This window comes from Cuculus canorus, chromosome 4, assembly GCF_017976375.1.
Source record: "Cuculus canorus isolate bCucCan1 chromosome 4, bCucCan1.pri, whole genome shotgun sequence".
NCBI classification, from domain to species: domain Eukaryota; kingdom Metazoa; phylum Chordata; class Aves; order Cuculiformes; family Cuculidae; genus Cuculus; species Cuculus canorus.
Window position 1 is genome coordinate 7647166 of NC_071404.1, and position 25176 is coordinate 7672341.

The 25176-nt window shown below is 44.4% G+C and overlaps 1 long non-coding RNA gene across 1 annotated transcript in view; it reads left to right on the plus strand.

The window, feature by feature from the left end:
• Positions 1-413: 413 nt before the first annotated feature.
• LOC128852132 (uncharacterized) overlaps positions 414-25176 on the plus strand; it is a 28019-nt gene continuing 3256 nt past the window's right edge. Inside the window, exon 1 of the long non-coding RNA XR_008449779.1 lies at positions 414-767. This is a non-coding gene — a long non-coding RNA (uncharacterized LOC128852132). The remainder of the gene's footprint in view (positions 768-25176) is intronic.

A 25176-nucleotide genomic window follows, 5' to 3' on the forward strand; every position in this document is an offset into this window, starting at 1 on the left:
GCCCATGTAAGCATGATTAATATTTTTTATTTTTTGTGCTTAGTTAACCATGAACTCCTATATGTCTGAGCAAACACAGCCCTTATCTTCTGCCGACTTTCCACACATGCCCTTTGAGCACTTCTCTAGTCCACGGCTTTTCTTCTTGGGAAAACCTCTTCTGCTGTGACAGGCTGGCTGGGGGTTTTGCTTCAAGGCTGGTGCTGTTTATAGAGCTGAAGGTCATGGGGCACAGAAATGATGAAAAGATACTTAAACTGGAAGATCGCGTGCTTTCCAGACCAAAACTAGATTGTTGGCAGAATTTGGCCAGCTGGAGTATCAGCAGGAGCTGCTTTTGCAGAGTTGCAAGTCTGAGAAGACTTTGTTTTTTGATCCACCGACCATCATGCCTTGTTTATGCTATTGCCACATACACAGAAATGCGATGCCATCAACACCGTATCACAGGCAGCATGAGGGGCTTTGAACAACAAGCCCTGCTGTAAAGCAGTTCTGCTGAGCATGGCAAATCTCTAAATTTGGCCAAGTGGTGGCGTAACATGCTTGGTTACCTGTAGGATCCAGATATCGTAACCAATCTATATGATGAAGAGCTGAGGAGCTGAAGTGATAGTTCTTAGCTTCATGTTATTAGCCAGGCAAATGAAAGAAGCTACCTATAAAGCATCAAGGATGATCTTGCGTCCTTCAAACGATGGATGAAGTGAAGAGAATTTGTCCCCTTTATCCTTCCTCCTTCGCCAAACAAGTGCTGCAAGATTCAGGTTAGTGAATTAACAGAGAGGGGAATTAAATCTCTTTTAGTCTAATGAGAGTCTCCAAACTGGTCATTTTTCTTTCTGTCTTGGGAAATGGTGCTAATTTGCAAACAAGACATCTGTTGCTACTTAGATTTGAATATGATATTTTTCCCATCAGCACTCTCTTTGTGATTGTGTGACCTTGTATGATGTTGTTGGACTGGAGGAGACCAGAGGCTACTGCACGGGGAAATGTGAGGAGAAAATGGTCTATTGGTGAAGGAGCAGCAACAGTTCCTGGGAATTGTTTCCTCATGCCAATATATAGATGGGAAAAACTTTTTTTTTTCTGTGTCTTTAGGGTTTGTCAGATCATGATGCACGCCAAATTAATTTGATTTTTTTTTTTACTTTAAATGGGGCGCCATGGTGAACTCTGAACCTCTACTCCATTTCTGCACAGGGCAGCTGCTCTTGAAGCTGAGCAGAGATACCTGCAGAAAGGCACTTTTTGTAGGCTGAGACTCCTCATGGGGCAGCACATTCACAGCAGGAGGCAGCCCAATGTCATTTATAACTGCCCATTTCTGCTTCCTCTCAATTTAATTTCTTCCTGGCTTAATTTGCTGGTGCCCTGTCCATAACCTTACTTTTCTCCAATGTTGTTACCCTGTGCTCGGCACTCCGGCTACATCTCGGCTGCATTTGTGGACCTGTGGAACAAGTTTCACAAGTTTCCGGCTGCGTAATGTTGATATGCCAAAAGGATTTGGTTCCCACGTATCGATACCAGTGTTGCAAGTGGTGGGGTCATGGGGTGTTTTTTATTTCAGGACTCTTTTGTACCAGGTCTTTTACTCTCCTCTTAAATTTCTGTCCATTGTGAACATTGTTTTAGTATTATCTACCTGCAGGCCTTCTCAGTGTAATAACATTTGTGTGGGTTTTGTTCAGGTCTTTTTTTAGGGCTTAAACAGCACCAAAAAATTCCTCACAGATGAAAAGTTCCTTTTCAAGAGAAGGGTTTATCATGCCTCCCTTTTACTGTGCATTTTTCCCCAGATATAGCAGGTGATTCATATCATCCCTTTTTATCCTTCTTTTGCTACTTCTTTTCTCAAAAACTGAAAAGACAGCCAGTATTTCTTCAGTGCAATTGCACAACAGAGGAAAGCATTACCAGCATCTCATTTGGCTTTCAGTGCTCAGAACATTGTGCAAAGCCCCAACAGGCTGTGTGCAATGCACATCTCTGCTTGAACATCTGATTACTGGGGTTTGGTAACAAATGCACCCACATATCCCTATTGAATAGCACGTAAATAAGAGCCACTAACATTCACTAAATGAATACTTTGTTCAAAGCCTTTTTCTGCCTATCTGAACAAAGATGCCCAGCCATGGAAGAAATAGAGATCGATATTTCAGCCTGCTGCTTTGAAGAAACCAAACTGTATGGGAATAATATTTGCCCAGAAATACTTCTCCCAGCCTTTGCAAACCTTTCTTTGCATTGCAGTGCTTGAGAAGAGACAACTGTATGAAACCCGCTTCCTGCTCCCAATCCCCTGCATTTCTGCTGTGAAGATGCAGAACAGAGGATGCTCATGGTGATGAGAAGCACTTCTGCAAATCTGTTTCTGTGTATCGTCTGCCACTCTGCAGCAAAGGAATAATTTTTACGTGGTTTCACTGGGCAAAGGCAATCATGGTTGCATCCTTGCCAGTGTGTTGAGATGAGGAACTTGTTTGAGGCCATGCTGGCCCTGAGCTGCTAACATATGGAAAAGGTGAAGGATAAAGGGGAATTAGGGAGGAAAATTTTCATAGACATCCCTAGAGGGATCCCTAACAGGCTCATGGGTGCGTTGGCCAGCACAGGGTGGGAACTGCACAGAAGAAATGAAGTTATTTTGAAATAAATAGCCTATAGCAAATGAGGACACTTGGAGGAAGAGTCTGCAAATGCTCCTAAGCTCTGTAATTCCTTATAATTTTTAGGAACTGGTTATCCTTCGCTTGCAAACGACCTGCAGAATTGGCCATGACTTCCACTGGAAAACTAAACATTTGGTATAGTAAAAAAAGGATTTAAATAGGAAAGACGGAGCCAACCATGCTTTATTAGAAAGTTTGGCCAAACCCTGCTTTTAGAAATTGTTTGTCCATTCCTCAAAAATCACTAGCTTCATTTTTTTCTTTTTTTTTTCCAGATCTCCTGTCTAAGCCAAAAGATTTCAACATTTGAGCTTTACAGACCACTTGCATCAGTCTGTATCAGTCTATCAATATGAGAGTTATCAATCAGCCAGCTCTGTAATCCGTATGCACTGTGTATCCACATATACCATCCATCAAGACTATTTCCTGCAGCTGGAGACTTGAAAGCCTGCTTTACTTTACCCAGAAGTGTATTTGTAGCGCATGTATCGCTGCTGGGGCCCTGGGGAGAGCACCAAGTGTAGCTTGTGCCTTCATGGCGCAGGGACATATGCGTTCTCTGCAATGCTGTAGCCTATAATACTATAGTATACATCACCTTCTGTCCCACAACCATCCTAGCAGCTGCACAATAGAACTGTAACTGTTGCTTTCCTTATTTTCTCTTTGTTTACTACCCATGTCCCTTGCAGTCAGCTGCCCGCACTCCCATGCTGGGGGATGCACACCCAACAGTGAAGGTGGTACCAAGGACCAAGGACATGTTGGAGCCTTTGTTTTGCTTGAGTGTCTTTTGGTGGTCTAAGGCCTCTCTTGTGAAGTGGGGACTATGCCATTTCTCTGCTGTGGAGGGTATTAGAAGAACGGGCTGTTGAAGGGTTGTGAGCTAAAAGACCATGCAGCAGCGCCCAGGGCAGAAGGAGCTCTCCCTCGGTGTTGCAAACCCTTTGCTCAGCTCTTCAATTTTGAGAAATGCTTCAAGGTTCACAGAGTGTTTCATGGAAAGCAGTTTAGAAGAACAGTTTTGCAGTTCTGAAAAATAAATAAGTGCTTTCGTGTGAGGCTCTCCGTGCCTCATTTCGGGGATTGATATCTTGCTTGTGTCTAAAGAAAGCTAGAGAAAAAATGTAGCTTCAACCCAGATCAAACCAAAATATTTTCAGCTTGATGGCCAAACTGATGGATTAATTATTCTCAGTCCTACTTGTGCACTGAAAACAGATTTTTTTTTCCCCTTGTAAAATAAACCATGTAACTGAGAGATGTGTGTGTTTTCCAAGAGTCAAACAGCCTGATTACACATACTCTATGTGCAAGCTGTGGTTAGCTGGATGAGACCCATGATTTTTCTCATGGTCACAGCTGGTATGTGTTCTTGCATGTAGCAATTTCAAAACTGAGTTCCTACAAAAACTTGTGCAACACACTTTTCTCAGTATGTTACACAGACCAACTTTGCCATGATAGTTAATAAAAATAAACTAGCTAGGGAATTAAGCATTATATGCAGATTGCTCACTGGAGGTGACTAACTGACCTGATGATTCCTCTCCCTTGGGCCAGAGCCTCAAGCTGTCTGGACAGAGACATTGTGGAATATTACAATATTGTAAGCAATACTGGAGAGCAAAAGCGTACTCGTTAGGGAACATAATTCAAGTTTTCAAACGCTTCATGGCAATGGATAAGCTGAATGTGATGCTGTTTTTCACAAAATCTCTTAATATTCCAACCACAGGGCAAAAGTAGTAGAAGGTCGGTTTAAAATAGGCATTAGAAAGAGCTGCTTTGGGCCAAGACAATAAAAGGTGGGACCACGCTGACACAGGAGGTTGTGGAGACAGAGTCAGCAGGTCCAAGAAGGGGCTGGACAAGTTTATTGATGGTAAAAGAAGTCAGTCCTTCCTAATGTGCAAGTTGACAAGCACTGGCTGGGAACACGGAATATATTTCCTCTAAGTATTTGTACAGCTAAAGCTTGAATATTTCTCTAATAGGAATCTCAAATGAAGGTGAGTTTGCTCAAGCTGAATTAATTTGCAGCCCTCAAGGAAAATGCGTACAGAAAACCTCTTGGAACTGACCCACCCGTTAGCAGACACTCCACAAATGGGATATTTATCCTGCCCATGGCCCAGGTGCAGCCTGCTACTCTGCAGCCACATCCGTTGGTGGAGCATTGTGTGTGCTGGGGTCTTGGCTGGGCTCTCCTGTCCCTACTTGGGGTGGAAAAGGGGGCTTGCAGAGCATGGTGAAGCGGTATAGTGTAACCAGCTGCTGCCGGGGGTTTGTTTCTGCTCTTGCTAACCTGTGCTCTAGAATGCATGCTGTGGAAAAACTATCCTTCCCCTTACCTGTCAAACTCCAGCACCAGAGCCATGGGAGAAACAATAGAGACTATTTTTCATCTGTCTGGGGTTATTTTGGTGCAGTAAGGGGCTCTGTTGTTCTTCCCCAAGTGCTGCCTAGGCGTGTGTGAGTGAACTATGGGGTGAAGCTGGGGTGAATAGACCTGCGTCTGTTCTTGAATAGCTGCAGAAAATTCCTTTGGAGGTGTTATGTGTACACAGACGGTATTGCAGGCTTCCTGAGGGCTGTTACAGCTTCCCTCCTTGATGAATCCAGGGGGTTTTGCACACTGGATTATTGCAGGGTGCCCTTTTAGCCCCTTCTAACACGACACCATTTGCATTTGTTCTCCCTCTGGAGAACAGGAGGGAAAGAACAGTGAGATATTCAGGGACTTAAAACCCCTGCACCTAACAAAAATGAAATGGGATCTCATGCCAACTGTGTGATTCGCACTCCCCTTGCTTTGTCCGCAACTTTGGGGTTCTCCCCCAACTCTCTCTTAGGTGATTAATTCTACCTCCTGCTAAATGGATTTACAATTAAAATGGGCTTATTTGTAGCAGCCACTGAATTTTCACTCTTCTTTTTTTCTTTTTTTTAAATATATAATTGAAAACACATCCAAACTCGAGCTGCCTGTAAGTATTAATTTTCATTTCCACAGAATGCTCTGTCTCCGGGGCAAGGAAGGAAATTCCAGAAAGTTAGCCAAGACAATCAGGGTTAATGTGCTCTTTGAAAAGTGTGGTGGAAGCAGGACCCTTGCTTTCTCAACCAAAGGTCAGGCCTGCTGCTGGGACAGTGGTCTGGGTACAGGAGGAAGAGGACATGGGTCTGGCCTGGCACGCATTTTGCCCAGCATGGCTTGGAGACTATAGTCCACATGCAGCAGCCATGAGAACAGCAATGTGATTTTCCAAAAAGGCTGTGGATCATTTGAGGGGAACACATACTCCGTCACAGAGGAGCAAAGGTGGTTTTCAGTTGTGTGGAAGTTGCCTGTTGGCGTAGCACAAGTGATGACATACAATTACACTTGCAGGCAAAGACTTGTGGAGTTGGTGCTTTTGGATTGCCCCTGCCTTGACATCCAAAAGAACAAGGGTAAACCACATTCAGCCCAGCATGAGCCACTTCAGTGTGGGAAATTGAAATGAAAACGATGATAAAAGAGACACCATGGCCTTACCAACTCACTTGTTTAAGTGATGGTCTGGATCACCCAATGAACACTCATTTACCAGTGACCAAGGGCATTTCCACAGCTTGGATGCTGTCAGGGCTGACTTTATGGCTTTGCATTCCATGCTGCACATGGGTTCTTCTTGCTTTTGTATGAAGACCTCTAAAAAGCTCACCCATGTGCACTACAGACTTGCCTCTGTAAATCTGCTCTTGTAGTGTCCCGTGTATGACCAGTGCCTTCCCCCCCTCCATCCTTATCATGCCGATAAGCTGTGAGCCCTCTCCACCCGGAGACCTCACTGTCAAACCTGTGTTTTGATAGAGCACGAAGGCTTTTTTAAAATTAAATTTCAATAAATATTTGTAATGAAGAGAGTCCCCCTCTTCCTTCCCACAACTACTTTGGGCTTGGAAGCCTAAATACAAATGTGGTTTTGTGCATTGGCATAAGCCCCTCAAAGTGAGATTAACTTGCTGTTCTTCCACCTTTTCAGTTAATTAAATTCGGTTGTGTATTTTTCAGTTCTTGTTCTACTTCTCTGCTGGCTCCCATCTCCCCTTTGGAAACGGGCAGGAACACTGAGTTCTGCTTGTGTGATAAGTTTCATGGTCATTCACCTAAATTCCTCTTCTCCTCCCAATCCCAACAGCTGAACTGCAGAGGAGTGCCAGTTCTTAAAGAACATTTTCTACTTCACTGCAAGTATCCAAGCCAGCGGTGCAAGGCCTGCGCTAGAGCAATGAGGGTCGCCTTTCCTCCCGCCTTCTACCTCCTGTTAGCAATAAAGATAAGAAGAGGGTTTGGGAAGTATACTAAATATTTTTTTTTCATGATGAAAAGCCTGCAGCAATATTTAGTCTGAGATTTATCAAAACTGCTCTTATCTCATAGCCCCCTTGGTCTGGGGTAGCAGCATTTTGGAAAGCATACCCTGCACTGGCAACAACACGCAGGACAATTTTGGGAAGATGTCCAGTAATGCTAATGCCTACCTGTACGCCCATGTCTTCTGAACAAAATAGGGTTTTAGTGAACAGGAACTGCTAAGAGAACCCTCCAATATATATATTTTTTTCTCTTTGCAGTCTGACTTTCTAACAGGACCATGGGCCCCAGAACACAATGCTTTAGCAGAGCTCTTGCTCATCAGCACGTTGTTCCCTTGACCTTAACTATCATCTTCTACACAAAGATTAAATCAAATCCTGCATGGTGAGACTATGGCATCTAGCTGGGCAGCTTCTTCTTATGTGTAAAATGCAGAATCACGTCTAGCTCCAGAGGTTGGAGAAGTGAGATGAAAGCAATAGGCTGTTGCTATTCAGCAGGTTCACATGCAAAATCTGTTTTCCTGTACACTTTCTGGAGGTGATATTGCTATTGATACAACTGGTAAAGCTGGTTTTATGCAGTTGTTGTGAGGCTGGTCTGATGGCTTGATTATCAACAATCAAATTTAGAAACACTTCATATCTCCTGGAGAACTGGGAAAGATGGCAAGTTGAGCACCCATTTATTGTTGTGGCCTTAAGAGATATACCTAAGAGAACTAGACAGTGGTCTCTTGACCCCAAATACTATCTTAGAATCATAGAATGGTTCCTCAAAAAATGCAAGAAAATTTGGGTTGCTCGAAGTGTCATACAGCCTGGTGTTGAACACCTCCAGGGATGGGGCATCCACGACATCTCTGGACAACCTGTGCCAGCACCTCACCTCCCTCACAAAAAAATAGTCTTCCTAATCTCTAATATAATTCTCCCCTCTTTCAGCTTAAATCCCCTATCCCTCATCCTATCCCTGCAATTCCTGATAAAGAGCCCCTCCCCAGCTTTCCTGTCAGCCCCTTTTCAGTATTGAAGGCTGCTATAAGGTCTCCCCAGAACCTTCTTTTCTGCACGTTGCACAACCCCAACTCTCTCAGCCTTCTCACAGGAAAGGTGCTGCAGCACTCTGATAATCTTATGCACAATAATAAAATTAGACTCTACTTCTAAATGAAAATGCAAATGGAAGCATGCAAAACACTAATGTCTCTGAAAAAACATCTCCTTCCTCAATGCTTTTCCTTGAAATGCTCTGAGCTTTTTGTATTGATAACACGTCGTTTGCATGAGATCTTAAGAACACACACCTTTGACAAGAAAAAATATCTAAATTAAGACTCTGTGTAATTAGACAATAAGTAGGTTTTGGAGTTTTTTTTTTAATACTTAAACCCATGCAAACAGTAGCTTGAAAATGTTTTATTTTTGTTCCCAGTGATCCTTTTGAGGCAGATTTTTTTCATTCATTAGTCAAATGCTGTGATCCTACTCGTGGCAAGGTAAGGAGAAGACCTGCACACAACCATCAATAGAAAGGGGCTGGGTTATGTCTACAGGTCATTTAGTCCAACCTCCTGCCCAGAGCAAAAAGCATCAGCATCAAATTTATCAGGATAAGGCTGACTGTGTAATGAGTCTGTACCTGCCATCACGTACAAGGTAGCTGAATAGTCATGATACTGAATTTTTCCAATGTTCCGTTGTTGCTAATTTGAGATAGTTTAAATTTGCTAAGAGGATCATCATCATTGATACACGTGGATACGATGTGGCTGCAGGTTTGGGCAGTTCATGGTTCTCTTATTCTGCATTCCAGAGTATTCAGCCTATATATTAATATGTGGAAATGGTTTGTGTTCTTTCTCTAACAGTAAGCTCTAACACTCTATAGCCTGTGATGCCCCTTGGGAGAAAATTCTGTGCCACTGAGAAAATGACTTTATAACTTAGGAAAAAAAGTACCATTCGAGTCCCTGCACAGCACAGAAAATCTCAGTTTCATGGTATCAGTGCGATGGCTCCAGGCAAGTTAATTATAGCAGGGTTATTATTTTTTCTACCTTTGCAGCAGTAGATTTAAATAGGAGTCTGGGATATTGCTTTGACAATGGTGAATAGTAGAACATTATTCCTTTTAGGTCGTTATACAGAGTAATTCAATCTAACAAAATACATATTTATATAGCATGCCAAAAGGTGATTATATTTAATACTGAACTTTCTGTGTCCAAAAAAAAAAAAATCTCAGTTAGAAAAAGAGCAGTTCAACTTTATAAAGCTGTCATTTATACAGAGCCAGGCCAAGAATCTGTGCTATGGGTAGGATCAAACTAAATAGGACAAAAAAATAAGAGAAATGCAGTTAGTGCCCTTGTTCTGGTCCTTTGTACTGGGGAATCCAGCCCAGTTTGAGGATGTGTCTTCTTTTAAGCCCTTTGTCCTCATGACTGCACCAAGGTCTTTGTGGACCAGTGTTAACAAATCTGACGCAGACCTTTTAAAAAGCCCATTTGTATTTGGTCAGTCTGCAGGTTTATTCTGTTCAGATTCCAACTGTGCAAATCTTTCCATGGAAAAAGGCCTCCCTGTGAGAAGTGACATTCACCACCGTGAGAGTCCTCCTGTTCAGAAATCCCCTTCAGCTGACTAGCAATCCCCCTCCCCCGGCCCTTTCCTCCAAAACACTAAAAACTGAGGCAGATAACCCAAACCTTTAGCCTGTAATCCTTGGAGAGCAGACTTAGCAAACTGCTTTAAGAGCTTCATGACAGCTGAATTTTGCAAAAATTAGGTATTATCTCTGTTCACGTGCTAGGAGTGTAGACAAAGAGCAGCATCTGCTGGAATCACCTCACAAACCTGTTGGGCTGGTCAAAAAATATATATATATATATTTGTGTATAGTACTTAAAATACAAAAAATACTTTTCAAATAAGGCGTATTTCTACCGTCACACTGTGGCTTTGCTAAATGAAAGCTGGAAAGTGGGCAAAGTTTGCAACAGTGGCTGTATCTTTTATTCTCCAAACTCGTTGTGGCAAGAAAAAAGGAACCTTGTGGGTTGTCCTTAACAGGTCCCAAGGATTGGGGTTGAGGAGAGGCAGGGGGAGCTTGTCCCAGGGTTGGACTCATGGGGCTGGATCCAGCAAGCCTTAGCAGGGGCACACAGTGAGCAGGAAGGGACAGCTGTGTGTCTCCATCCTCCCCTGTCCCCCACAGCTGCAGCTGTTGAAGGAGGAAATGATCTGGGGTTGGTGGAGGGGGCTGGGTAGATTAAATAATCCTCCGCTACCCAGTATAGGGCCTGGAGGCTCCCACCTCCCCCTCGCTTGCTCGGTAAAATACACTTACAGCCATTTGTTATCCCTCGGTTGCACACTTGCCTGTCGGTTGTTGTTAATTGGGACTAATAGTCAGTTGGTAAAACTGTTTATTCTTCCTAGCTTATGGTTTTGGTGGTGAGCCCTCCAAATGCTGAGCTGAAGCTTTCATGCTCCATCCATGAAATCCAAGCCATAGGTTAGACGTTTACTTTGCTTTGGGTATAAACATCTCATGACAATGGTCTGAATTTAACCTGGTGTCCATTTAAGGCAAAATGCCATTGTTTCCCAGATCACTGAAATAAAATATCTAGAGGTCTGCAACATGCAGTTCTTCAGCCTGACAATGTCTTCACTGGGAGGAGTGAGAGGTTGGTCTGGAACTGCATAAAACGCATTTGATGTTGTGTGGTGAAACCAATCTCATTTCATAGCCCATTTAAACCCATGCTTGGAGCTCAGCAGGGCTTGTAATTCTGAAACTGCTGCTCCATAACCATGGCCCTTGCTTGTTTGGGTTCACGGCACAAAAACTAGTGGCATAGATTCCTTTAGCAGAGGGCAGCAGTGGAAGAAGAGAATGTAAGTACACGTATATGCACACATGCATTCACACTCACGTTCTGTGCAATCTGAAAATGAATGAAACACGATTGCCATCCCATCTGAAGGGATTGCTGTCAGCACATGCAGCTCTGTGCTCTGCAAGTCTCATTGTAGCAGTGTTAGTGCCTACCAATGTGTTAAATCGAACACGGTCCTCTTAAAATCTGCTTTCCCTTGCTTAAAAGTCTGCTCACATTTTTTGGGCTCTCATATTTTAATCTTGCTTTGGCTCACTGCTCCGTGCTCTGAGACACCCACAGCTGGCTCAGTGTCAGGATTCACACAGTGGCTGAAGGATGGCAGCAGAGGTGAAGGTCAGCAGCCTTGAGGAATAAAATAGGAGGGTGAGAGGGGGAAGCAAACTTCTAAATTAAGGGACATTTGGAAACAATTTCCTTAGTGCTCTGCTATGTGGCAGATGCAAGAGAGTTCTCCATCGCTCTACATGACCCACCAAACACCTGCTGAGCTCTTCAGAGGTCCCAAGGAGTGCGACTCACTTCATCATGTAGTCAAACTGAAGGAATCGCTGGGCTTGGGGCACTTACAATGAAGGTAGTGTCACCAATGCTGGTAGACTTGCCATATTCAGCCCAAAAGCTTATTAGGGCCTTATCTTAAACAAAGCTGCAGTTTAGTGATCTGAAATAATTAATCAGGCTAATAGCAGCTCATATTTATTGGCCTGTAGCTGCTGTGTAACCACGAACAGCTGAACACACTGCACTTATCAGTTGAGTAATTGTCTCTGATAAATGAATTGCCTTCAAAAGAAAACAAGTGATGCCAGCAATCCATCATCAAAATGTCTGAGGGGAACCACTGGATGTGTTCGGTTCATACAGGCGCAATCCTACTTGGTGTTAAATAAAGAGTGAGGGCAAATTCCTACAAGACCCTAAATCCTGCGCTTACCCCCTGAGGTCACACAGCTTCTTGATGCATGCAATGAATTCCTCTCCAGAAAGGGCAAATATAGATATATATACAGCATATCTATGTATTTCTGACAGTGCCCGTGTCACCTTTCTTTTCTTAATGCTTTTCTCACTGTATCTTCAGCCCCACAGACCCCAAAGGGCTTTGGCCTTGGCAAGTAAATTCATAGTGTGAGAGCCCTGGATTTAGAGAGGTAGGGGCAAAGCTTTCCCAGCTCTTTCTCAGTGATTTCTCCTGGTTGTCTAATTCAGCCTCACAATTTAACAACAGGAATTTTGCAACTGTAAATTCTGGCTGTCACTATGAGCGTAAGGAAGTTCCTTAGATAAAAAGCATGATACCACAGGCAAACGTTAGGGTCAGGTAGGAACTGGATTTGAAAAAATGGAAGAAAAAGGTGATGCTGTAGCCTCCTAAAACTGGAGTCCAAACCTATACAAACCTCTACCCCCACCCCGTAAAACTGCAAAAGAGGTAGTAGCAGTCGTGCTAATAGGAAAGAGCAAGGGAACTGGGCAATTTTCCTTGCAAATGGTCACATGAACCATGTGTGTGAGAAAAGAAATAACTGGAAAAAGAAGGCACGCATACCTGCTTGCAAAGAAAAGCCTGTTTGTGCTGCGAGCACACTGGAGGAAATTGTTGAAGAACAGTTCATCCATGTAAAAATATGACCCGCACGAGGCTGCCAAGGCTAGTTAGGGCTGAGCGGATTGGTTGTCTAAATGCAGGTCAGACAAATTATTGGTGCCTAGGGGCGGCTTTCAGCTACACACACCATTTTTTCCTCCATAATTTATAAAACTTATGGACAGCAGGATACAGGCAAATGGTTCATTGGGGTCCCAGTTACTCCTTCCTCTTTCAAATTCCTTGGCGTCCTTATGGAAATGCCCTTGCTATCACTGTGTTTATCTTTAGACTTGGAGCAGTTCTACTTGCAGATCTTGGTCTAGGCTGGAGGAGGAGTAGTCATTTTCTGCAAGAGAAATCACCTTTATGTTCCCTTTTTTTTTGGCTCTTTGGTAAAAAAAGCAAACATTAACTTGTTCTGGTGGGTTTAATGCCTTTAGTTAGCAGGAAGATGTCATAGGTTTGTCAGACTGTTTTGAAGTGATGTTTCAAACATCTGCTCTGACTTCCCAGAAAACCCAGAGCTCATTTTTGCAACAAGTCCAGAAGTTCTGCTAGCACAATAGCTTCTTTAACTATGGCCATGATGTGAGAATTTCAAAATGCAGAGAGGCCCCCAAACTTCCACACAGTTCACTTAAAACAAATCTGTTTTAAGATTAGGAACCAATATTTTTCTTGCTGTCTTAATTATAAAGCAGCTCGAGTAAAAGGAAAAGCCACGCTGACACCCTTCTGCTTGCTTCATTTCTGCTTTATAGAGAAAAATGGTTTACAGCCATGCATTAAGAGTCAGGACTCCTGGGTTCTTTTCCCGACTTAGCTACGGACTCATATTACCTTTGGCAACTCATTTAACATCTTCACTTGGCTTTCTCTTCTGTAAGAGAGACATAGTAATACTTCAGTGGCTTAATTAACTAAACTTTGTAAAGTGCTCTGAGATCTTTGGATGAAATTGTTCTAAATGGTGCTAAAATATTACTATCGTAGAAACAGCAGGATAGCAAAGCACAGAATTTACCAGGCAAGAAAAGTCTGTCATGCAGTGAAGAGCCTGAGAGGGAGGGAGGATCCTGAAAGGTCTGCCTGTTTTGCCAAGGAATATCTTGCCTTGATAGGTGGTGGATGTCACGTTTTTGGAGGCAGAGGAGCAACACTTTTTGACTAGAGGGCAGCTTGGAAGAGTAGGGCTGAGCTGCAAGTCCTCAGGTTCAACGGGAAGGAAAATTCATCCACCAGTGCAAGAGTAGGGCAAATCTGTGTGCTTTGGCTGTTCCTTTTGCAAGGAAATCTTTGGGATAAACTGCTGTCCTTTTCTATTTTTGCAGCTCTTCTGAAGTTGATGATGCAGCTTATGTATAACATCTCCCTATTCCTGCAAAGAGCCCTGACAGTTTCAGTGCATCCTCCAGGCAAAGGTGCTGGATGGAAACAAGGGTGTTTGGGCTCCAGTGCAATTCAGACCTAGCCCATAAACCATCCCCATCATGTTTCATTAGTCGTCAGGATGGAGAAGTTAACAAATGGGCTGTATTGCCTCGGCTCTCGGCTGGGTCTGTGGGTGATGGATTGCAGATGTAGGAGCTCCTCCCAAGACATGTGTAGCCTCACCCTGTGTGCAGTGTGAAGCACTCCAACGTTAACATGGTTTCAAGGGAGTGACCCATGCTGTGCTGCTCCCCTGCATCCATATTGCTCTGGATGTTAAAGACAAATAGAGGCTGCGGGTCTTTTAGCACTGATTATATGCTTATGAGAGGTTCCACCATCCCAGGCAGGGTGAGGACCCTACCAGATGGGCAGAGGGGAAAATTGAGTGCATGCCTCCCATGGCTTAATTTTTAATTTTGACAAGCAATCTGGCTTGCAGCAAGGAGGGAGTGAAACAACCAGGAGGGAAGAGCGGGGATAGAGTAGGAACCGCAAGGCATGTGGTTTCACAGGCTTGCTGGGTGCACAGACACAGGGTGTTGAAATGTTTAAAAGGATTCAAGATAAATAAATCTTGCCCAGGCCCTGTCTCAGCAATGGCTGTTAGCGTAACTCAGCACTGGAGCAGAAAGTAACCTGCTCTTTATCGGGAGGGTGACTCGAAACGGGTTAATCCATCACTCACTTCTCCCCCCTTGCCCTCACCCTGTTCTGTCTGGGATAATTTCTAATCAGTGCCTGGGTCCAGACGTCGTCTCAGCAGCTGGCCCTGACGCAACGGCTCAGCAACCCCTCCACCCTCTGCCAAATGCAAACCCCATCCAAGCTTTGGTTACTCCAGGAGCCAGCCTGAACCTCTACATGCCAGCCCTCCGCCTGAAAGGGACTGTGCTTGGCAGCCGCTCACCCCCAGCACTGCTGGGTTACCTGTCCCTCTTGCTTTCCTGGATACCCTCCAGCAGAAGGGAGCTGCAGCCTGACCCAGTGCCCTGTAGCCGGTGAGCTGTCTCCAGTTTAGCAGTTGGACAGGAGTGGGAGGTGTTTTGGTTTCCCACTCCATGTTCCTTTTGGCAGTTTCAAGTGTCGCATAAGCACAGACACGTATTCCATATTAGCTACAAGACAAACCTGCCTCTTTGGATATGATTTCTCTGGAACTTGCCCATTTTCCCCCAAAATTCACATGGTCCTTCTTGACTCTCGAGGTGCTGCTACCTCCTGTGAGATTTCCAGCCTGGGTTGGAGGAGGCTACTATGCACAGCAGGATGGGACTATTATGGACAAATGTATGCAAGAAAGCAAAGGAGCAGAGATGTAATGAAGAACCACTCGTTTTATAACAGTTTTCCATCTCCCCCTGCTTGACTCTCTCCTTTGAACACGGGATAAGGATGGAGGTACAGCTTTTTTCCATACGACACGTTTAAGCAGAAAGAAGTATAAAAGAAGGGCCACTGGAGCTTTGTAAATGGGTGGTTTGTTATGGTTAAAGCCATAGATGTAAAGCAAATATTTGGGGAAGCAAAGGGGTTGCATTTCCCTGGTTGTGCAGTCTGCTTTCAAGGGCCCATTAAGTGCATCTCTCAAATATACCATTAAAGCAGATCTGGGTGTCTCCAACACAGATATTGTATGCACCACAGTAGGGAAAGAATACAACATAGGTCTAACAGTTATTCCTTCTCTGAACGAAGAAGGATTGTCTTGGTGCTTTTCTTGAATATCTTCTTGTGATTTAGGAAGAATTTCAGCAGTAACCTCCAAACTCCATTTCAAATTGCCACCAAACAGCCCTCAACTTTCTAATGATCTGGTTCAGCTCTGAGCCATCCATGGTAGGGGGGTTGAAACTAGATGATCTTTAATGTCCCTTCCAACCCAACTATTCTATGATTCTATGACTCTATGACTCTATGACTCTATGTCCTCTGAATTTTCCAGTCCACGGCAAATTGGATTTGTATCACTTGTCTTTTCTTAGTAATGCCTTAAGACAGGGATGCATTTTTCCGCCGTTCACATACCCATTGCTCTGCTTTGTCATCATAATGTGCTGGGAGGTCCTTTTCCTGTATAGTGCGTAGGACTGACCCGTCCTCCCTTGGAAGCAACCCACTGTGCTTTTGAATCATTAGTCACCTCCCGGTCCTGCCCTTCCATTGCTCTGAATGCCATGACATGAGTCATTCCCCAGTTTTCTTGGCAGACAAACTCCTGAGGAGGAACAATTCAGGCTGCATTGCTGCCGAGTGTGTCATATGATTGAAAGAGTGTTGAGAGACTTTCTGCAAGTCAGAAAAGGAGAAGCAGCCTTTCCCAGAGAATGTTCTGCTTCTTTAGTGCCTTCCCTTCATGGATGGTTTGATGGCAGAGCTGGACTTTTCCCAGCACCCATACTGGTTGGACATGGGCTTTAGTGAGAGATAACACTGCTAGACCTGGCTCCAGAAGGTGCCCAGGCAGGGTGGGCATACCTGAAATGTCACTTCTCCTTTGCTCTGCTGGAAAACAATACTCCAGGAGAAGACTTTCTTGCTCTGCAAAATATTTGGCAATGCCACAGGCTTTTCTTGGTCTGAGTTTGCACTGGACTGTCAGCCCCTTGGGCAGATCCATAGCCTTAAGTTCACCACATGGAGGTGTCAATTTGTCCACTGCTGGTGCCATGCGGATAATAACATCTCTCCAACTGTCTAATGTTTGCTTCAGGCGTGTCATGGTGCACCCACAGCATCATTTGCTTGGTGCTAAAACTGCTGTAAACCTGGCGTGGAAGAGGATGGTGGGTCGATTGTGGGGCTGACCTCTGGCACCGCCCTCCTTCAGAGTTGTGTAATAGTGGCACCCATGAAATCCTTTGGAGTCTGTGTGAACCACTAGCTGGACTTTTCAGTTTAGAGCATATTCATTGGGCAACACCCTGAGGTGTACCAGTTTGTTGTGAACCTGAAGAATAAAAGTCAGGCTGGCTTTAGGGTGGTGGCCCCTGGAGGCAACTGGGTGGCTTCTTACGTGCAGAAATCACAGAAGTTCTGGAGGTTTCATGACATGACATCTCTTTCTTCCCCCCTTTTTTTCCCTGAATGATTAAGTTAACTACAAGACAAAGATGGAGACTGTACATATAGGCTGGTGTGCACATTTCTAAACATGTATGTGTGTCCCCTCATATCATAGAATCATAGAATAGTTTGAGTTGGAAGGGACCTTAAAGATTACCTAGTTCCAACCCCCCTGCCATGGGCAGGGACATCCCAGTAGATCAGGCTGCGTATGTATGTTTTGTTCATAAAGGAAAGCAATCTGCCTGACAGGCAAGCAAAGCAAATCTTAAGTGATGATTCCCGGCAAGGCAGGAGGGAGGAGGGGATGCCTTAACCCAGCATCTGGTCTGTGTGATGGAGGTGGGAAGAGGGTTTGGGGCAAATCCTTTTCTGCCTGACGTTGGAGGGGTTTGCATTGTGCGGGAAAGGCTCAGATGGTGGTCCTCAATGGGTTTTGGTCAGAAGACTAAGGAGGAATGAGTTCAAGGCATGGCATGGGAGATCTCCCCTGCCATACAGTCAGCAGCCTTACTGAGCTGAAACTGTTGTTTTCTGTGTAATGCAGCACCTGAGATTTTGACATAGTATCGAAGAGGGATTTACAACTCTTCATGAAGAATATTCTCAATGTTTATTTTTCTGTTTCAATCCAACCTCAAGTAATGGGATTAAAAGAAGAAGGTAAATTTGGTGGGGAAAGGTACCCAAGATGTCTCTTTCAAGGCCAGGGCTTAAAACAAAGCCCCTTGCTCTGTACCACACACCCGGAATCATCCTTCTTGGCTCACTGGAGTTTGTGAAATTGGCCCAAGACACAATTTTTAACCAAAGTCCTCTAACTTTACGTGCGGGGAGAAGTCCTGTTGCTTTTAAAGGGAAGTTCACAGACAATGAGAACTACTTGGTGTTTGCTGTTCAGCCAAGGTATCTCCCTGCAGGATCATTGCCTATGTTTGTAAATTAAATGTGCAAGACATGGAAGGGTTAGTGCAATGCTCTCCATCTGACCTCTCATGGGCATAGTGTCAGTCCTGATTGAAAATAACTTTTGTCCCATGAGCAGGGTTTACTTTTTGTTGGGTCCTACAGTAATATTATTTTAAGAAATATCTCAGCTTTCTTGCGTTTTCTCTTGTTGTTCACACAGATCAGACTCAGGTTGGCTTTAGGAAGCTGAATTTTTTTTAAGATAAGGAGGTTTATTTTGGCTTAATCTCTGTCCCCACTTATCACTTTGTTTGAACACAGACTGTTTTTTCTGAAGTGAGAAGAACATTTCAATAACGACACGACCATTGTGTCTTCAGTCGCCTTTTCTTTTTGCACTTGGGTGTTTTTGTTTCTCCACCAAGGCAAACTATTTCTCACATAAATCAACAGATGAAATGCACCCAGGGGAGCTGAAAAAAGCCACGGCTGTGTCCTCTAGCCCTTGATCAGCCAAAATTCTCTCTGCTGTCAATGGGAATCAGACAACACAGAGCATGAGGCATCTAGTGAAAAAAAAATCCGCCAGTGAAAATAAGTCAATAAACCTCCAAGTCAGAGGCATCAGAAGACTGGCAGAAAACAAATATGGTACCTGTCTTTAAGAATACCATGAAATCAAGTCTTGACATCTTCTGTGTTATTAGCTTGTTGTCTGTTTTGAGGAAGCATCCAGATTTCACACTGTGTTGAAAGAGTTCGTGTAACAACATTTGGCAGAAAAGCATCCAATAGCAAGCAAACAAAATGGGCATATTAAAAATAGATCATGCCAAACAAATGTATAATCGCCTTCCTGATTTAGTAGATGCAGCTAATCTAGCGCAGCCATAACGTACTTGGGATTCAGCAGGGTATTTGATATTGCGCTGTGCTAGAAACTAGATAAAAATACTATGTGGTTAAAAATACACTAGCTCAGACTATGTATTATCCAGGAGCAGAAAGCTGTTGCTATTGGTGACCTCCCCAGGGCACAGCAGGGTGCCAAGGAGGTCAGTAGTGGAGGTGGACTCTTATTTCACGCCTTCAAGACCAGGCCAGTTCCCGGTCATCTGGGGACTTGCTCAGTCCCAGCACAAGTATAGGGGAGATCTGAGGGCTGTGGGCACCATCTGTGATGTTCGCAGCGAGACAGGCAGCTGCCAGTCCCTCCAGACACAGGAACGCTGAGAGCAGGCAGCACCTCCAGGGATGGGGAATGGGGCTCCGATGACAAGGACCCCCCTGCGGTGAGATGCTGGAGTACTGCAGGTGAGAAGCAGCAAAAGGGAGATATGGATCAAGAACTCCTGCTATGTCCAGAGCAGGGAATGGGACTGAGAATGAAGTTGTATTGTCCTCTGGGAAGGGAAAGTGAGGCCACAGCCCATAGGATCCTGCAAAATACACTGGGGGTGGGTGTGTTCATCAGTCCTGATGACGTGGCAGAAAACATTTAACTATCAGCTTGTGATGCCAAAAGTGGAGCAGGACAGAGCCAAACTAGAGCGGAGAAGGGGAAAGCTGTGGTGGTAATGGATGAACAGAGACCCAGAAGTAGATCTGGGGAAAAAATGAGTTCAAAGAAAATTTGAAAGTTGCAGGAAATAATGAAATAAATACAAGTTCAGAGTGCTGTTCTCAGACACCCACAACCCCACAGCCCTGAGAGGTCCCATACTGAATATTTTAATCAGTCTTGGCCTGTAGAATCTAAGAAATACAGGCATAGAAATGACCAAAAGCAAAGTGCAGCAAGGTTTAAAAGCTGATACATAAGGAGGACTGATATTTGGTATGCTTGCAGGCAGGAAAAGCAATGCATATTTTATTACTAATGGGTTCAAGCAGTGATGCAAGTGGAAGGAAAGACTTACTCATTCTTGAAAGATGACTAGATAATAGCAGTGGTCAGATACCAGCAAGGCTTATGCCTTGCCATGAGATGGTTTTGGAACCACAGAATCATAGAATGGTTTGGGTTGGAAGGGACCTTAAAGATAATCTAATCCCAACCCCCCGTTATGTGCTTCAGTAGTCATTTCAACTCACCGAGCCTCCAACTTCAGGTCCCAAATCCTTCTTCTGCTCTTGGTGATCCTCATGTAAATGTAACTGTAAGGTTAGTATCAGGGAGCGTATTCCTGCTTTCCATGTAATACAGAGAGACATCACGGATTGCTGGACTGCAGCATGGTGCAATCCAAGCTCCCGATTGCTCATCTGCCAGATCACGGAGGGTACAGACTGACCGAATTACTTCAAAATCTGGACATGTTCCCATATGTCCTGTTGATGACAGGTTTGTGCAAGGAGATACCCAGCATGTTAGGAAGTGAGGGTAGATTATAAGTGGGCAGACTAGGCTGAAGTCATCTAAATCTTGTAAAACTCTCTGTCTGTCTCTGCTTCTCCTGCTATAGTTAATCTAAGAACGAAATAGTACCTTCTGCGCTGGCTGACACCTGTGTGTAACATCATCAGGCTGCTTTCATGATGATCCTGATTTACTTGAAATTTTAGAGCATGATACAAAGATATTTTGAGACTAAACACATTTGCAGAGCTCATTACAGCCAAATAATTAAATATTACTAAGACGGCAAATGCTTGCAGCCGCCTGTCTGTCAGGTCCCATACCCTGCGGTGTATGAAATGCACTGGCTATTTCCCTTTCCTTGGAACAGGAGATGATTTCATGCTTTCATACCATCTCCTATAGCAACATCATGACATGCCAGCTTTTTGGTAGGGATCGCTGTGCACCTAATTCATCCAGCTCACACTAGAACTGCTGATGACAATCCCTAGAACGGATCTTCCCTGAAGCTGTGTTTGCTTCACCAGTATTTAGTGAAATTGTTGTTTCTAATTTGTCTGTCTAATCTGTGCCTAATTAGCTCCTTTTGAATCCATCATCCTGCACACCTACTTCTGTGACTTGATCCTGGTAGGTGGAGAAATGTTGCTGTTGAAATCAAGGGAGCTATGTTGGTACAAGTGAGCTCAGAGTTGGGCGTGATGTGGCAGTGCTGGAAATTGCTCTACTTTCAGGGGCCATGTTTTAAAAGTGGATTATAAATCATGCTGCTGAAAAACAAAAGTATTTATCAGTTAAATTTTTTGCATCAAGTCGAGGCTTGCATATTCAGACCAGTTACTTCTCCACAAAGCCCTTTCCAAGATCACATATCCCTTTACAACTGTGTATCTTCACTTTTTCTGCAGCAAAGGGTGGGTTGAGAACATCCAGTTCCCCGTATTCATGATCCAGATGAGTAATTGGCAGCTGTTCTGAGCATGTGTCCTCACGCATTTATGGATATTCATGATCTTCCTTAGCAGAGAGATGAACACACTTTGTCTCTGAGGATTCCTCTGAATCTACTTTCTTTTTCACTTTCCTGTAGCTTTGTTCATCACCTGCAAGTAGTTCATAGCCACACAGCTGGCCAAATGGCTAACGGGTTATCTCAGTGTCACACTAAAAAAGGTATGCTGAAGTGTCATTTCTCCTGGAGGCAAGAACAGCAGTCTTGGCAGACCAGGGCTGTGTTTCGCAGCTCCTGTCCCCACAATCCTCCCAAACTCTGCCTTGTTCTTGCAGTTCTTTTCCATAGGTAACGCTGTTACACCACAACAGCCCAACGTCTCTGACGTCTTCAGATCTCACTTCTTGAAGGCATAAGAAAAAAGATTTTCTGTCGTGGAATTATGTACGACTCCCGGAGAGAGAGAGTCCATAGGCTTTAACCAGAAGATGGCACAATGTGACTGTTGTACGAACCTGGCTATTCCGGCGGCCCATTAGAAAGCCTTCCCAAAATAAAACAGTGGAGAGTTGCTAAGACAAGAGCTAAACTGCCAGACAATATCTGGGGGGTGTATGATGGCTCTCAGGTGATCGATTCTGTGTTGCACATCACACATCTCTCTTCCTGGGGTCTCCTTGTGCTTCTGCAAAGGTGTCCAAGCCAGTTTGTGCACACGCTTCTTTTCTCTCCCCTGTGTGTTTGCCTGCACACGTGGGTGAGTATATTGCATATACATCCACTTGTCTGCATGACTTCCATAGGGTTACACCTACTTCCAGCGGGCCCGAATTTGACAGGCATGCAGGACAGCCAGCAGCCCAGCTGCTTAATTATCCCCTTGGCCCACGGCAAGCTCAAACCCTCCAACAGATGCACATGAGACCCCAGGAACTAGTGTATTAGGGATGCTGAGCTGTCATCGCTGGCTCAGGGTCGTGGTCTCCCCTCCTGTGTGATGCACACCTGGGCTTGCTGGCAGCATGGGGTCCCAGGTGTTCCCCATGCTTGCATTCCTCTGCTCTCCTTCCTCTGAGCTTTGGAGACTTTCTGCCCGCGTTCACACGACTCCTGTGCGCTCAGCCTAGCTGTGGCCTCTACACCTTGTAACAAAACTACTTGTGTTAGGTTTGTGCTGAGCTTCAGGAGCCAAAGAATGGCTGGAGAAGGGCAACCTGGCTGGAAGGTGGTGAAGATCTGGGTGTCTCCTCTTCTGCAGATAACTCACTTGCTTTAGACAGCTCACCTGGCCGGTGTCACCCTGCCCTTGGGAAGACTGAAAATCCAAAGCTCCTTCTACAATTGGGAAACTGAGCCCATAACAAAATATGGGACTGGGCATGCAGAAGATGAATGCAGCCAAGAGCCGGAGTCCTCCCTTTGCTGCCTGAGCAGCCTTGGCTGGGGCCATACGCAAGTGCTCAGCTTTTTTATGGCAAACACAGCTACCCTTATCGTGCCTCTGACCAAATTCTTGGGCACATTGTATTGCTTAAGCAGCTGGGACATGTAAAGCCCTCTGAGAGTCTTGTATGGACAGGCCCGTAGGAGTGCTAAGTGTTGTGGTGCTGAGGATGGATTATTTTAAAGGCAGGGCCCAATTAATGCTGTTGATGGTGATGGTATGACAGCCAGTAGCTTAACAACCGATCCTAGAGACATAGCTGAGCCAGAGTGAATAAGTGAACAAAGGCCAGATTCTCCTATAACTTTCTTCATCTTTTAGCTTGGTACTGACATAAAAGTTGCTCCACTGGGTATCATCGTAAAAGACATGTCCCAGAGTTTTTGTGTCTGTCTCCAAGGTCAGAATTGATTCCTAAGGTTTCTTTGATAGCAATTGATATTTTTCATTTCATTTCTGCACCTGACTCAAGCAAAACCCCTTTACCTACCTAGGAGGATACAAGTCCAAGAAAACTGTGGTGGCAAAGAAAGCTTAAAAAAAGTAAAATTACTTGCTCGTGTTGTTTCTTGTTGCAGTGAAATTTGCTCTTTGGTGTGCTTGATAATATTTGCATTAAATTATCCTCCTCTGAACAGAAATTGTTGGGACTAATTTAGGTTTCAGGGCATAAATCCAACCTCAGAAGACTATAATAACGTGGCAGCTCTTTGCCATTGAATTACATGTTAAGTATCTTAGAGTGGAACTGTAATTACATGCTCACTCCAAGCATTGACAAGTAAACAGGATTATAACAGTTTCTGGAACCAATGTTTGCATGAATTCTTCAAGAGAAAAGAGAGGCTTGAGGACACATATGGGGTTTATTTTCTGGCTGAAAGCATATCATTGTTATTTATTATTCACACACTACTGCTGTACACGGCAAAACAGAGGCTGTGCAGCACTTACCAGCTAAAAGGGAGACATGGATAAGAAAAGAAGATATGAAAGTAAATGTTGCCATTTTCAATACTTCCTTTATCTATGGAAGTGAGGAGATAATCAGATATTGACAAAAATTGAGGTAGCTCTGGAACGCACTGGGAGAACAATAGAGATGTGCTACCACAGAGTCTGCACTGAACCATGTGGACCTTCCAGTGATGATCGATACCTGCCCCAGCAGGCCTGCATAACCTCTTAACTGTTTTTCCTTTTGCTCCCTAGCACTTCTGGGTCTCAGAGGACTTATCTGGGTTTGAGATCTTGCCAATGACTTTTGACCTAGCCCTGGATATAATATAGTTCAGTTTGCATGGCATCAGGTGTAAGGAGCAAGGTGGTAGCATGTTGCATCTAATGGAGCTCAGATGGATGCCTCTGTGCCACCAGGAAGGTCTAGCAACAGAGGGATAAACTACACGTAACTGAGACTTGGCAGCATTTATTTGTCCCTTTCTCTTTTGCTTAATGTTGGGATTAAGAAGGGGGATGATTAGCCAAGGGTAGTTCCTTATGGCCTGGACAAACGCACAGCCTCCTAGGCTATGTTCAGAACTAACTGGGGTGAGGAGATAAATTCCTGGCAAAGCTGAGAAGAAGTGTCTGCAAAGCTTCTGTAAACATGATACTAACCCAAGCAACATGTCAGGACAATGGAAGGGTAAGAGGAATATGCTGGGAGTGCCATATGCTCATGTAGGTGTTTGGATCGGGTACTAGAAACCGAAGCATGACATGTCCCATAGTGACTTTGTGAGAGTTTCTGTCTCCAACAGGCTGAACAACAGCTCCAGGCTCAAATGCTCTTGAGCTTTGCAAAAATTTATACCCAGAGATGAATTCTGTGGCTGCAGCTAATGTCTGACCAGTATTTTGTCAACTTTGGCCATGTGCTCATGTTTGCTCTTTGTGGAAACTCCTCTTGTTAGGGGATGATGGAGTCAGGCACCTGCCCTACACTTACTGCATCGTTAAGACGCTTTCACACCATGTGTTCTGCACTCTGTGGTGGCATCCACGGCTTCATGAAGGCATTCTAACTCCCAGCTCACAAGAGTGGTGGCATGACTCGCTATAAATCAGGAGCACACATGCGATTGACATGTGAACTGGCAGCAAGAGGAAAAAGACTGACACCTGACTTCTGCATGCTCTGAGCCGAAGCTTAGGTATGTCTTTGGTAGCAAACCCTCCTCTGGTGAAAGTCCTCCAGCTACATTTCTCTGGGAATGTGAGGTCTCTCACTGTAGTATGTGTGTTGCAGGCAGACTTGTTCTCACACCTTACAATGCTCTTTTTTTTTGAATGGGAAGTGTCCATAATGAAACACCAAAGTTTCTTGGGAAGGACTGGGAGTCTGGGCTCCAGAGCTGCTGCTGACTGGGAGAGATCATCTAAGTGACTCAACTTGCCAATGAATCTTACTTCTCCATCAAATGGAGGTGCTCGCAGATCGGTGGAACAGGAGGCTTCA